The sequence below is a fragment of the Phodopus roborovskii genome, unplaced genomic scaffold (genome assembly GCF_943737965.1).
Source record: "Phodopus roborovskii unplaced genomic scaffold, PHOROB, whole genome shotgun sequence".
NCBI lineage: Eukaryota > Metazoa > Chordata > Mammalia > Rodentia > Cricetidae > Phodopus > Phodopus roborovskii.
Window position 1 is genome coordinate 33,201,668 of NW_026126469.1, and position 15,798 is coordinate 33,217,465.

Genomic DNA, 15,798 nt, shown 5'->3' on the forward strand with positions numbered 1-15,798 from the left:
TTAAAAAAAAAAAAAATTGTATGGAAAATATGGACAGAGTATCGGGCACATGTCCATCGGGGTGATACCTAGATACTCAGAGTAGTGTATACAACTCTGTATATATTTCTCACACAATGTAGATTTAACTGACTCTTACTTGATTATTCATTGTAATTAGGATAGTAAAATTTATAAGGACACTATTCACCACTTAATAGTAGCTAAACCCATCTGGCTTTCAAGAAATCTGTGCATCCAAGTGTCTATAACAACGTCTAGGATTTTAAAACACAACTTGAAATGAAAATGTTATCATGAAAAGGCACCTGGTAATAAAGGATCTCACATCAATGTTAAAGAACAATTAAGAAACTGCATAATTCACCTGTCTTTTAACACTAGTAATATATGTAAAGAGGTAAAATTGCAAACTCAAGTTATAAAAGTCTATATATATAAAGTAAATACACAATACTGTTGTTTCATCATTACAGATCATTTTGAAAACAGGCACCCTAAAAATACCCTAGAGTAAAATGTAAATGCCAACTCTGGTTAACCTTTTTGGAATATGGCCCAAAGTAAACTAACTATTGATACTGCAACCTTCACATGTGTTGCACTTAAAAGTCCACAGCAAAGTCAGAGAATAATTTGTTAGAAGGCTAACATATCTTAACAAACACTTGCTGATTAAGTGTTCATGAGCTAAGAAGGTATCTACAGTTGATTTGCTATTCATTTTAAGTTCTCAGAGCCACTAACATTCATTGCTTATACGGCTAATTGCAAACTTAAAGGCATGGAAAACCTTTTAATTTCAAGAATACTCCTCATTCCTGAATTCAGCTGGTGAGAAAATAAATATGTAAATAAGATAATTAATCTCATATATTGTATTCTTTATATGTAACATATAATTAATAATAATAAGCTAGGGGTGCTTATTAACAACAAATTGAATGGAATACAGTATTAAACAAGGTAAGTCTGGATGACAATAATGTGTCAAGTGTTAGTAGAGCAACATTCATATGCTAGGCATTGTTTGCAGCTTATAGTAGCATAGCCTTGCACAGATTCCCTAATATAAATGTAAGCCTCTTAACTACATGAAGAGGACATGTGTATAATTACAATACACAAAATTGATGTGTGAGTATAGAGTGATCTGTTAACACAGAACACATTTTATATTGAAATACACAAGAATCCTGAGATAGAAATATTACAGTTTTCATCTTGCTATAGTTAGGTCTGGAATGTACCCTGAAGACCCCCTGGATAATGGCTTTGTGTCCCCAATGTGGCACTACTGAAAGGGTATAGAACCGGTGGGGGGCAGGTGAGAAGTTAGATCACTGGTGTGTGCTCTCCAAAAGACTTGTCAATGAAAGCCCACTCCTATCATATTTGTTTTATCTCCTTCTCTCCCTCTCTCTTTCCTCTTTCTTTTTAAGTTTGAATCATTTCAGAAATAAATATATTTTAGGGGAAACAAATCAAAAGTAGGCAAAAGAGTTAAAATGCTTCTTAATTAAACTGACATCTACAGTGTATCCTATAGTTTATAAACACAGAAATAAACTGATAAATCTTACTAACCAAAGTTATTTTGCATGGGAAGTATTTAACTCAATAGTTTATTGTTCTCTGATTACATTTTATTTCAGACTGATGTCAAATCAACAAAGACTAAAATTATTTTAGGGACACAGAAAATATACACATATCAGCAAAACCAACCAACCAACCAACAACAAAATGATGCCACATCAATATCCATCAAGCAAATGTATTACTTACCACTAATCCCAAATGATAATCCATTTGATGAGTGTAACAGAAAGTGCACTATCACTTAGTAAAAAGGAGCACTCCATACTCAGTGGGTGGCATCTAGGCTAATACTTAAGAACTTCAAACAACTGTTATTTAACTGTTGCTTTAGTTTGGATGCAAAATGTCGCAAAGCCTGTGTACTAAATATGGAGTTCCCGGCTGGTAGTGCTGTTTTAGGGGGCTGTGGAACCTTTATGACACAGGATCTAGCTGTGGCGCACACTTTCTCTGCAACCTGATCCAGTGAGATATCTGGACTAGTGAAGTCCAAATGCCATGCCTTCCCTACCATGACAGACTGCATTCTTTAAACCATGAGCCAAAAGAAACCTCTTCTCCCATGAGCAGCTTTCTAGACAGTATTTTGTCAGTGATGAGAAAAACAACTAATATAACCGTCATCAGCAAAATAGGAAGAAGATGAGCAAAAGGAGATAAAGCAGGGGGAGAGACAGGATTTAAGGTTCTTTGACTTCTACTGTATTACTTCACATACACGAGATCTTTTCTGTTTATCTAAACCTTGTATATATATATGCCAATTTGCTGTCTGGATTCTCAACTGTTTTACAAAATAAAAGAACACTGCTTTGAAAAAAATCTGAATTTTTTTGACAAGATAGTAAATAGAACCATAAGAACCATAATTTTCTTGTTCTTCAACCTAAATTTCAAATAGTCATTGCTATTCCTCTATCATATTAATTATTCTGGTTTTCTGTCTTTCAAGTTCTTAGATTCAATATCATCATTTTTAAGAGCCTCATTTTCATACACAATGACTTCATAATACAAAATTGTAAATTCAGTAACTTCAAATGTCTCTCAACTCAAAGTTACCAAAACTGTTTTTAGAATCTTGGACCATAATTAACCAGGTTTCTTATTTATGAATTAAATAACTTAGAAAATGTTTTGTGAAACAGCTCTCTTCATGGTTTGCATTCTTTGCTTCTAAAATTATTCTTGAAATTGAGCTTAAGAATCCAGAGGCATTAGGTTACAATCATATCTGATAATGAAATATAACTTTTCCTAAGCTGACTAGTGTTTCTCGATTTACTAGGCCCTGGTATTCATTTGTAAATTCCTAGCTCACTGGATTTTGTATAGCATCTATTCTGTTTCTTATTACTGTGTTTAACATGTACATAAACACAAATATAAATATAGCCTAGAGTCACATCTTAATTAAAATTTCATCTTAAACTTTTATCAACAATTTAAATTTTTGCCTACTATCTCTATTTGGCACAATTGCAAAATTTAGTTCATCATTTGGGAATCAAAGGTCACATGACTAGTTAGTCAAAACTGTTATAAAATGATATATTTATGACTTAGTTTTCTGAAAAGGTAAAATATCCTGCTATTTTCTACATGTGTTCTCATATGTAAGAGATTCAGAATACTGACAAAAATTTTTCTTTAGACTTCCTTAAATTTTCCTTTGGATTAGCAATAAAGAACATACAGAGTATTTTTCAATCAACTCTCAAATATCCCTATTCTGCTGACTCAATAAAAGCATAATTATATTCAGATTGGCCTTCTCAAAGCCAGAATTTGTACCACTAATAAATGTGACCTTAAAAGATGGTACAGTGTGGAGGAAAGACAGTAACAGAAGCCTATGCTTATTCATATTAAGACTTTGTTGGTGCTTAAATATAATTATAGTAAATATTTATTAAACCAAATTATGTTTTTACTAGTTTAATGCTAGACAATGATATTCAAAATGTTAGAAGCAATCTATCCTTACAGCATAAGAGCAACATCCAATAATATACTTCTCCAAAGACAAAAGTAAGTAGACTGATGGAGTTATTTTAGACATTTAATAAGCTACAAAATGTTTTAAAACTGGAGAGATTTCAGATTAATTTCCAATTAACTGGAAAGTTAAATACATTTTTTTTCTTAAAAACTATAATGTGACTATGTAATATATTTATGTTAATTCACACTAATTTCTACAATCTTACAACATCTACTCACTACACAGTATTCATTTATCTCTAATCATACATTGTATTCACAGACTGGGAAAATTATAATACCATTATTACTAAAACTAACTAATGATACTAAGTATCATTGCCATATTTTAAAGCTGGTAAGGAACTTTTTTTCTAAAGCAACAGTTTAAAAACTAAACTTTTGTACAAAAGGAAAGATTTTGTTTCAAAGAATGATACAATTTGTCATGTGTACATTATTTTATAATCCCAAACTTTTCTTCATTATATATTTTCAGTCCCACATACTGTATATTATTTTTATTCTGTTGGTTCATCTTTTACCTAAGGTTAACATTGTATGAAAAGCTGCTTAGAGACAGATTAACCACTTAGCTATCTATTAGGTGTGTAATTTCTAAATATGTAGGACTTCCAACAGATTGACTTGTTCCAATAACATATGTTGTAATGAAATAAGAGATTTTGAAAGTTAAAATCCATGGTTCTATAAGAAGATTTAACTTACTTGATGAAGATTTAAATGTTACACACAAAAACACTGACATGAAAAACTGTACAAGGATCACACTTCCCCAATCAACATGGAAGGTGAATCCATCAGATGGGAAAAGCTGAGATCAGCTCTGATAGCACATGGTTCTTGACTGCCTCACTGCTTCCAGGTAAGTAAGTAAGTAAAGTGCATGCCCAAAGCAGCTCTTACCAGTCAAGTCAAGACTTTCCATTGTGATTTCAATGGAACATCAGAACTTCTGGCTTCTGTGATGCAGCAGGATTCTGTGAAAGACACATAGCAAACTGGTTAAAATGAGAGCCACAAGGACCTTTCAAAGAAAGCCCACACATCTCCTATGGCCAAATAATCCCACATAAAAGGGCAAATATCTCTTTGCTAACCACTGCTTTTTATAGTGAGTGGCCCAAACTGTGTGTCATTGATTTTAATATTAAAAAGACATTCCCTGCAATTACTCAATGCAGAGTAAAATTACCTACAGTCAGAATTACAGGCAGTCAATTCCCCACCTTTGGCTAAAATGAAATGGAGATTTACGGACAAATCTCCTGGTGTGGTGGGAAACTGAATCTGACATCTGCACTTAATTCAAGTTACTTTAAATGTCTGTCCCAATGCAGCTAGATAAACTAGAATTCGGTATCATTGTCTTTGATTTCTTTTGAGCAATTTAAAAATAATGAAACAAAGCAATGTAAATGAACAAACAAAACAGTTAGGGATGAGGGGTCACAGATAAAACTTGGAACAAAAAAAGTACTCATTTTTGTTTTCCTAAGTATAAAGAACTAAGAAAATGAAAGATGGTCAAATCAGCAGTAAAATGTACAAGAAGTCAATGAGACATAAAACAGAAGAATAAGCATATCCTGAAATCATACTATTTTTAAGGATCTCAGTTATTTCAGTTTCTTTTTGCCACACAATTTCTAGCTTGCTTCAATGGTGATTAATCAATACTCAACTAAAAAAGGAAAAATGCTGATATCAGAGCTGACTACTTGATATTGGATAATACCATCATAATTCCTAACTACATTCTAAATATTTATCCTCATACCCACTGGTAAGTGTAGTTCTTACCCTGCAAAAAAAACTTTTTCTTTCTGAAAGAGACCATTAGCGAAAAATAAAACTGATCAAAATGCAGTGTTTGTGGTTACCAGTCTCAACTGACAGATCTACAACACAATTCCTGCACCTAAGGCTCAAGGATCATTGTGGAAGAAAAAAAAAGAAAGATTTTAAGAATTGGATGAACAGGAAGTTTGCTATGAGAGTATCTCCTAGAAATGTCTGAGAAGCTACACCCATGAAGTCTCACCAATATGACTATCTAAATAAGACCTGAACTACAACATTGATGGACATGCTAACATGGGTAGAGAAAAGCTCTCAGGACCAAAACCCTGGACAAATAACTGGGGAATGCTGAGAGTGAGAAAGTCAGTTATTTTTTTAAGCTAACTATAAAGGGGATTGTGTGTGTGTGTGTGTGTGTGTGTGTGTTTGATGATTTAGATATATGTGAACATATCCAAATTAAATGTCTGTTTTAGGAAGGAAACATAACAATCTCCAAATTGAACATATAAGTGGTATAGAAATCTATATTTTCATAAAATATATGATTTTTTTTAATCTATAGCCAGGAAAGTAGCTCAGCACTTAAAGGCAACAAGCAGAAGTTCTTGGTTCCATCTAGGACCCACATGGTTAAAGGAGAGAACAGACTCATACAATGATGAGAGGCTTCCTTTCAATCTACTCAACCCCACCAATCCTCAAAATTCTAATTCCCATGATCAGCTCCCATTGGCTCAATGGGTGACTCTTCCATTTTCAAGGCCTCTGTTCCCTACCCATGATTTTGCCTACCAGGGGAACCTTAAAATAATATACATTAACATAATATGCTCTGAGAAATTTAATCAAGGTAAATGAAAAAGCCATCTATAAAATATATTATTCACCTCCTACCACAAACAGGACAAATGACAAACATTTTCTAAGGATAGCCTAAGCAATTGATGAAATATCCTGGAGTAAATGGTTTTTCTGGCACAGTTCAGCCCTTGGAAAATCGTTTTGAAAAATCTTGTGATAATAGAAGAGGTGAATTCCCACTTCTTACCATGAGACAGGCCTCCAATTAGTGTTAATGTCCAGCATAGAATTCAAAGGCACATAAAAAACAAAAAAAAAAAAAAAAAAAAAAAAAAAGAAAGAAAGAAAGAAAGAAAAAAAAAAAAAGAAAAGGAAAACCAACCATTCTATACCAAAATTGTGCTCTGCACCCTGATGTCGATGTCACTACTACTCTGTCAGTGCAGAAAGGCCCCAAGGTAACTATGTACCCAATTACACAGAAGCATATTTATTCCCCCATGAATGACTACTTTTCTGATGTTTTCATCAATTCTCTGGATAAAATATAAAAGATTAAGCTAACCAACTCATTCTCATACATACTCCTAATTCAATCAAGCTCAATAAAAGTCACTCTGGACTGCAATTATTTGGTAAGGAACAATTACACTCAAATCCATTTATACAGCTCAAGAAAAAAGAGCCAAACTGCTACAAAAGGAACATTTTTTTCCCTCCAAACTCCTAAAGAAGGATAAATGAGGACTATGAAACAGGAAATTTTGAATTATTACTTCCAATGATGTTTCTTATTTGAAAGAGACAAAAACTCTTATCTAAGAGTCAATATAATCTCCAAAAGCCAAAACAAGCCCACTCTCCTGGCTGAGTTCTAGTGCCTCTCAATTACTAAATCTGTTTAGCATCCTCCATTTTACAAATATTATATATTCCAATCTCTTTACAACACAGATTTTCTTTGAAAGATACATGAATAAGACTTGTTTTCTTCAGTTTACTCTTTACATACATACTGCATATTTATAGATAAAGTGAAATACAAACACCAAACTCTGATTTCCATGTTATGAGATGCATTCATTTTCATTTTTAAAAACTCCTTGTTAATTTAAAACTAAACTTTCCTCTGTCCATGTTTTTCCCTTCACTAGTCTACATATTCTTCTACTTTCCTGAACTATGGCATCTGGTGCACTTTTGCAGAATGAGGCACAGTAGTGTTCAGTTTTAGTCAATGAATGGGATACGTTCAGTCTCTGTGGTCTACCACAGACCAGAACTAGAAAAGGCAGGGACTGATCTCTACCTAATCATGAACTGAAATAAAATTTTTTCATATGGACAGGGATATCTCCAGGACACATGTATGAGAGTGGTAACATTAAGTACGAATAAATAAACCCCTTCAGTTAATATTACCTGCCTTTCTTTTTATAGTTGAAGCCTAAACCACAACTATTTCACAAGCATTTTTGGTCAGGCACCAACCTTCAACTGACATTACAAATGTCAGCTATACTAAGAATGGAAATCTTTTAAAGGAACATGCAAATCTGATCTTGTCACCTTCCCAAAACAAGCCTAGCATGTCCTCATAACCCAGACCTTTTCAATTAAGAATCACTATATATAAAAAGTAAAAGCAAACAAATTCCCTCTACATTTAGCAGGAATTACAGAAACTGTCCATTTCTTCACTTCACTTAACAAAAAGTTTCCAGAAAATATTAATTAGCACTGGCAAAACACTACATTCACTGTCTAATAGGGCCTCCTGAAATGGTAAGAATATAGACTTGGATATCCCTTTCCTTTTAATACTCAGTAATGCACCAATATTGTATTTTTAAAAACTATCTTTCTACATACTTAATTGTGAACAGGACAGCAATGTAAATTATTTAATCTTCCACTGTTGGAGAAATTAATGACCTACTACTACTATGTGTTAGCATAAAGTGCCTAACAGTTACACTGATGATACAGATGGTAAATTTTGTACACAGAAAGCTTAGCAATAATATTGTAATATGTAGTAAATAATAACACGATAAGCAAATAATTTTATTTCAAAGTTAAAATGTCATTTAGGAAGATAGCTCAGTCAGTAAAATGCTTGTTTTGTAGGCATAAGGAGTTGAATTCAAGTCAAAGTCAGGATTTGTGAGAGAAACATGTAATTCTGGTACTAAGGAGGCAAAGACAGTGGATTCCTGGTGCTCACTGGTCAACTATCCTAGCCACCTTGGTGCATCCATACATGCAAGTGCACAAGTATGCAAACACATAAGCAAATTGGTACACACACACACAAACACGTTGATATGCACATAGTGACTGCTATGCTATGCAGGAGATGGATAAAAATAGACTCTCAAGTACAGGTAACTGTCAGATACACAGAAAGAGGGTAGATGAGAGTGGTAGAGGCATAGGATGAACAATGGCTTGCAAGAAGTGTTAGAAGGTATAGGAGGCAGATCAGGTTGCAGTAAAAGTCTCACATCAAAAAGCAGAACTGGAAATACAGGCAAACAAGAAAACACTCTCTTCTTGTGCCCACAATCTCCTATAGTCAGTAGCATAGAGCTGTGTTAAATCTAGTAATCTGAGGCATATCCTGCAAATGTGGGCCAATTCTAAAGCTTCTCAGGTTCTCTGTTCCTCATCAGAAAAACTGACATAACATCCTTATATTCCATTAAGAATTAAAACCCCAAAACTATATACAATGAACAAACGTGAATAAGAGAAATGGAAAACAGAACTGTCAGGAGGTGATATAAATGCAAAGTGTTTACTATTCAGTGAGTTTCAATAAATGTCATCTTGGTAATCTCATCATTAGAGTTAACACTAGGAGATAGGAAAACATCTAATAAAATAACACTGTAAAAACAGTGAGGTTTGCTTTTAATATTCTCAGAATCTGCATGCAGAATGAACTGCTACTCTCTCAAATAGTGCTTTGCTGTAGGTCCTGCTTTAATTTCAGTGGCTTAAGCATATGTTTAATTTTGACTAGTCTAAGTAGCCACTTTTTACTCCTACCAATTTCAGTATACATTAACTTATTTGATGATATGAGTATTTTATCATAATTATCATTTTCCCTGAGATTATTGCTTCAAGGAACACAAAGAACTGTGAATTTCTGCAGTTCCTATAAGTAGATGTGGAAAATGACCAGGTATTAGTCTACTCAAATGGCTTGGCAGGGAAGCACTGAATGCCCCTTTTATGTGCCTATGAGTTGTACAAATGTGCCTTTGACCTTCTCTGGGAGGGGAAATTACACATTTAAGGCAAATTAAGTTTTCACTTCCAGGAAGAGTATAAAACCATGCTTACCAGCAGTTATGTCAGGAATACTGACAGGAAACCACCAGGTGTTTTACAAAAATTCATTAGCTCTATGCCACTGAAGCTGGGAAGTAAATTGTTACTACAATCCCAACCAAATCATCCCCCCCACACATTAAGGATTCACACCTGCACCTTTAGCAAGTGTTCTAAAAGTGAATCCCACTAGTGAAACCTTAACCTCTTAGCCAAGACCACCTCATCCTTTAACATAAGAAAGAGTTCCCATGGCTGCTTTCACTTGATCAATTTCTTATGAAAAAAACAAAAATTAGTCAAAAGTCACATGATAAAAAACAAAGCCAAGCAATGAGCAATTTATGTAATTTTAAATGGGAAATGTTCTGTCTTAAACAGTGAGGGGCCTTTCTCAATTCCCTCTATTACTAACTTAAATTACACAGATAATCTTAAAATATTAAGTTATAATTTCAAATTGTGTGATCTTATTTAAGAAAATTAAATTTTTCTTAAAAATCATGTTCTTAACATAGAGAAATCAAGCTAGGATTGATTAGGAAACTTCTCTGCTGCCTAACTACAGTGCCAGAAGGTACTAAGCAGGCCACTTGTAAAGAAAAGACATCAGCTAGACCCTGCATACTGCAATATCAACTGGCCAAGCATGATGTACCTACTGGTGTAATAGCGACATGACCATTATGGGAGTAACCAATCACTTTGTGACTGTATTTTTAGATTTGTTCCCCATGGGAAGGAATTCACACTTGTTAATGTAAATCTGGACAAAGGCTCATGCTAGAGAGATCACAGGTCCTACAGAGAAACTTACTACTGATGTCTTGCTAAATAGTCATATTGTCAAATTGCTGTCTAAATATGTTTATATCCATAGGTTGGTGCTGCTCTCAACTTTTAGTCATTTTTAGTAGTCAGCAGTTAACATAGAAACTTATAACTTTTTCTACATGCAAAGAGTAATTTACTGGGAAATCTTGGTCCTAAATGAGATATCTTTATCAACTCACCACCCTACAAGGTTCAGGGAACATTAAGAAAGAGAGATGGATGGATGGATGGATGGATGGATGGATGGATGGATGGATGGATGGATGGATGGATTAAATAAAGAAAGAAAGAAATGGGGGTGGAGGGAGTACTTTGAAATTCCGTCTTATAACAGGACATGGTTATGGCACTCAGGTACTAACTCATAGTTGCTGCAGTTACCTACATAAGACCTGAACAAGATCAAGGTAGTCAACATTACAGCATAAATGGAGGAGACACCCACAAGGCTATACCTCCAGCTGAGGAGGTATTGGAAGCTGATGACTGCTAGAGGAGAGAAAAATCTTTGTTATTGTTGTTTTGTTTTTTCCTCCATAAGTTTTGCTGCTTGTGAGAGGCTTATGCTCCAATGGATTATCGCATACCATGTGTATAAAGATAATACTAATTAGACTCAGTGTGTTATTAAAAAGAAGATGACATGAAGACAGGAAGGAGAAGTATGAGGTGGGAGCTTTCTTACTTTTTAGAAGGCTAGTCCATGATCATTAAACAGCACTGACACTGAGCAGTAGCAGAGGGCTTTACATCCTGACCCATAGGCTACAGGCAGAGAAAGAAAAATACTGGGGCTGCTTGGGCTTTTGAAACCTTGAACTCCCCCTACCCCCATGACATACTTCCTGGAACAAAGCCACACTTCATCTTTCCACTAACTTGGACTTAAGCATTCAAACATAGGAGCCTATGGGGGCCCTTCTCATTCAAACCATCAATCATACCTTCCTCAAACCAAAATTAGCAGACTTTTATGTTTTCCTTCCTAGCATACATTCCTCCATTTTTTAGTAAGAGATACTTATTTCTTGGGGAAATACTTCATATAACCTGACAGTGCATCTCTGTTGGGGGCAAGAGTCCATGTACATTGAGTGGGGTGAACCTAATTCTATCCAAGATCCTAGGGTGGTAATATCACCCAGGCTTACACATTCAGTTCATTCTATTATCCTGAATGTTGCAGCTGGGTGAGTAATGGGTATGAAACCTGAACCATGGCTCAGCTAACAAATAACAGGTATGTTCTGTTGTATGAGTATAGGAACACAAAATCAGAAAGTGAAACACCGAAGTACTGTACTACCTACATAACTTCTGAAAAGAGACAAGGGTTCTAGTTTATTTTATTCTATTTCAAATCCCAATTTCAACAAATGTATTCAAAAACTTTAGCAGACAATGACACTCAGTAAGTCAAGATGTTTAGTTAGATTTTACATCTCTACCCAAGCTACAGCAATTTCTTCAATTTATGTCATCTATTTAAAAACGTCAGGTTTTAACAGAAACACTGAGAAATGGGCAAATGTTAATTTGAGTTCTGAAAGTAATGGTCAGGGTTATTTCCAATAACTTACAATTTGCTATGTAGGTGATGTACGTAAGTGGAGAGTGCCACACAATTTGTTCTCTAGCCACAGGAGAAGAATGGGGGGGGGGGGGGGAGAAGGAAGAGAAAAACAGCAAAAACACATGCTAGGTGGGAATACAATATTTTGCTTCCATTCACACTTCTTGAGAAACAACCAATTTTGAACGATTAAAGTAAAATAAAAGCAAAACAAAACTATTGTGAATATGGCCTGGTTAAACAAAGCAAAACAAAAAGTCATGAATCTGGGAAAGAGACAAGTAGTCATGGGGTTGGCAGAAGTGGTAAGGAGACAAGAAGGATACAAGTGGAACATTACCAGAATGCATTATATGTGTATGAAGCTGTCAAAGACAAACCTAATTATTAAAAACTATTCTGAAAAGCTTTTATCTTATTATGATGACACTTGGGTATGAACTTATGACTTGTGTGTGCTAGGCAAACTATACCACTGAACTGTATATACAGCCCAGCTTTTACTTAAAGATTGATTTATTTATTATGCATATAATGTTCTGCTGGCATGTATGCCTACACACCAGAAGAGGGCACCAGATGTTATTATAGATAATTGTGAGCCACCATGTGGCTGGCTGGAAATTGAACTCAGGACCTCTGGAAGAGTAGCCAGTGCTCTTTAACCTCTGAGCCATCTCACCTACCCCCCTCCTTTTACTTTTTTAAGACAGAGCTTTACTTCACTGAATTTATTTAGTAACCCACGCCATACCTAAACTTCTGATCTTCCTGTCTTGGCCTCATCAGTAGTTAGAATTACAGGCCTATAATGTCAGATCTAACTTGGAATATACGTTTAAATGGAATCTCTGTAGTTTGAGAAGGTAATTACAGTGCTTGAGTTATTTTTTATATAAATAGTCATGAATCGGAGCTGGTTATATGTAATATAATTATATATATATATATATATAAAATTATTAATGTATGTTAGTACTTTGTTCATTAAATCTCTGTATCCCTGTATTATATTACATGATTCAAACCCCTTTCATATATATTGAATATAATATTTGTGGTATAGTCTAATATGAGGGTTCACACATAACTAAAATCCAGAACTTCCAGCCACAGAACTCTAGGGTGACACAGAATCCAAAGACAACACTCCCTGTTATATAAAAGCAACAACAAAAGTATTCCTTTCTTAGATTGACAGTAAGAGGAATACAAAAAAGGGGGGACCAATAAATGTAAATTCAGGCCCAGGATACATTTCTCAATCTTGCTATATCAACAATACTTTCCCAGTGTTCTGAACCTGCCAAAATTTATGATATTTAGCAATAACCAAACTTTAAAGAGTGAAAGGTAACATGTTGGATCCCAATTTTAATGTCTGGTTCATAGATTTTTAATGAATCTATTCAGTATCAAGAGTGTTGTATTACAACTTGAGAATCTTTTAAGTACACTACAAAACAGACTTCACAAGGTCAAACTTCAAGCCTCCTTGTTGAGAATTAAATCTGCAACACAATTTGATACTATTACTAAAAAATAATAAGTAATTTAATGAACTAAGTTCTCTTTATCTAATACTCCACTCATATTACCCTCCCTCCATCCAAAGTAACCACTCAATTACAATTATTAAGTTCTTTGTATGTATGTGTGTTAACTTTACAAAACTGAGCATGGTGCATGATATGCCAGCAGTGAAGATGATAAATGCTGTTAACAGGAAAACTCTAGGTTTCTCTTTTATAGTTCCAGAATGAAAATTCAAAGCAGACTAACAGACATTTCATCTGAATCTTCAACTGTGGAGCAGGCAGAATATAAATAAATAATAAATAATATATAAATACATAATAAATCTACTAATTTATAAATAAGCATTGACATTTTATCTCTATTTGTAACACTAAAAAGTAACACATACAATCTAAGCTTTGTAGTGGCAAGTGGGATGAATAAGCAGTCAAAGGAAGAGAATGGGGGTACCTTAACAGAAAGTATATGTAAAATAACATGCAAAACAATCAGCTTTGTACTTCCAAATGAGCTGGATTTAGCAAAGATACACTGTCAAGCAAGAAGAAACAAAAGCTCACTATACCCAGTGCTGGAGATGTCAGATGAGGAAGAACTCAAAATGCCTCCAGATGATCATTGATAATTAATGGAAAGCACCTGGGACCAGAAGGTTTGGAGTAAATGTGTTGTTTATATATCTCTTTGGAGTCTCCTAAGAGAATAGCATCATATATAATTTTATATAGTGATTTCAGAGCTTAAGACTAAAATTAATTAGCACATGTTTCTAGCAGGCAGTTTGGGGTACTCAATATTAAGACTTAATAACTATCAAGCCTGTCCAAAAAGTAAAGTGAGTTCACCTTGGATATTTCTCTAAAAGTGGAGATATTATAACTCACACGGGGAACTGGGTCCTGAACTCAGAGATCCAAAGATTTCAAAATTATACAGTTTTCAAAAATCAAAGCTAAAGAACTAGATTCCTTGATACCTGTAATCCATTATACCTAAGAGCAATAATGCCTAGGAACCCCCTATCTACTCAGAGTACAGAAAAATTTCAAAGGAAGATCCAAGTTATTTACACTTTATATCACAATTAATATCAGTATTAGTCAAATTGTTGAAGGAACTGGGAATTGACCATATGACAGTCTTGACAGAACAGAACTTTTCATATATAAGACTTCATATTAATATAATTCAATCATCATAGGCTTGCCTTCATTGTTGTGACAAACTAAAATAGGTTTAACACAAGAGATTCAAATAATAGCACTATTAACTATTTTCACTAAACTGTCCTTTGGAAATCAAGGTACATTATGGACAACAGACTCTCCCAAAAAAGTATTACACAGAACGTTAGAAAGATAGTTCAGCAGTTCAAGAGTACTTGTTCTATAAGAGGACCCAGTTTCAGTTCCCAAAACCCACATGGTGCCTCACTATCCAGAACTCTAGCTTCAGGGATCTGACTTCCTCTTCTGATCTCTGCAGGAACGAGGTATGTACATGGTGTACATACATAAATTGATACAGATAAAATAAATGTTAAAATTATTAGTAATGACATAAGCCTCCCTCCTCCTTTTTTTTATATATTAAGAACACAGAGATACCAGTTGATATAGATATACTTATCAGTTATACAAATAAAAGGAAAACCTCTCTGGAGAACAAATTAAATGAGTAAATCATTTACACAGACTTCTCTATGTGCATAAGAGGTTTTTATATTTTTTTAAATAGTATTTATTAATGTCCCCAAAGGACAAGAAGCTAATTATAAGACAGCAGAGGATTTGTCATTTATATTTGATGAAGGATTTATTTTCTAATTTGTACCTTACAGACACTGGTTCACATTTTCATTTCATTATCTCTTGAAGTGTGCCTTCCTGAGTATTTTTAGTTTAACTTTTGAGGTACAGACTGCACCCCAGAACTGAAGATCATGAAGTTAAGATCTTGGTAGGATTAACATGCTTTATAATTGCCTTCCTGAGAGATTTTTTTCCACGGGGAATATCACCTTCCAGTTAAAATTTCACAATAAAGAAAACTAAGTATCCCATGCCCCAAATGACAGATTATTGCCTGGTGTATTAATTAGTATTCTAAACGAAAGGTAGAAAATGGCTCTGAGGCTGCCCAACTTATTTAACAGTGGTTTAAAAAACAAAACAAAACAAACAAACAAACAAACAAAAATATCAATTATTCCCCAACACTGCCCAGCAGGTAAGCACTCGGTACTAAGAGGGACTGCCAGCTATAGTAATTCATTTGTGGGGATCACTTCTGACTTT

At 34.3% G+C, this 15,798-nt stretch overlaps 2 protein-coding genes across 9 annotated transcripts in view; one reads left to right on the forward strand and one right to left on the reverse strand.

Annotated features, from left to right (window-relative positions):
• The window catches only part of Cd47 (CD47 molecule), an 812,520-nt gene that overhangs the window by 435,110 nt on the left and 361,612 nt on the right, over positions 1–15,798 (forward strand). The gene's annotated exons all lie outside the window — the stretch shown is intronic.
• The window catches only part of Bbx (BBX high mobility group box domain containing), a 231,707-nt gene that overhangs the window by 130,134 nt on the left and 85,775 nt on the right, over positions 1–15,798 (reverse strand). Inside the window, exon 3 of the mRNA XM_051191598.1 lies at positions 4,513–4,586. The gene's annotated coding sequence lies outside the window, so the exon portion shown is untranslated. The remainder of the gene's footprint in view (positions 1–4,512; positions 4,587–15,798) is intronic.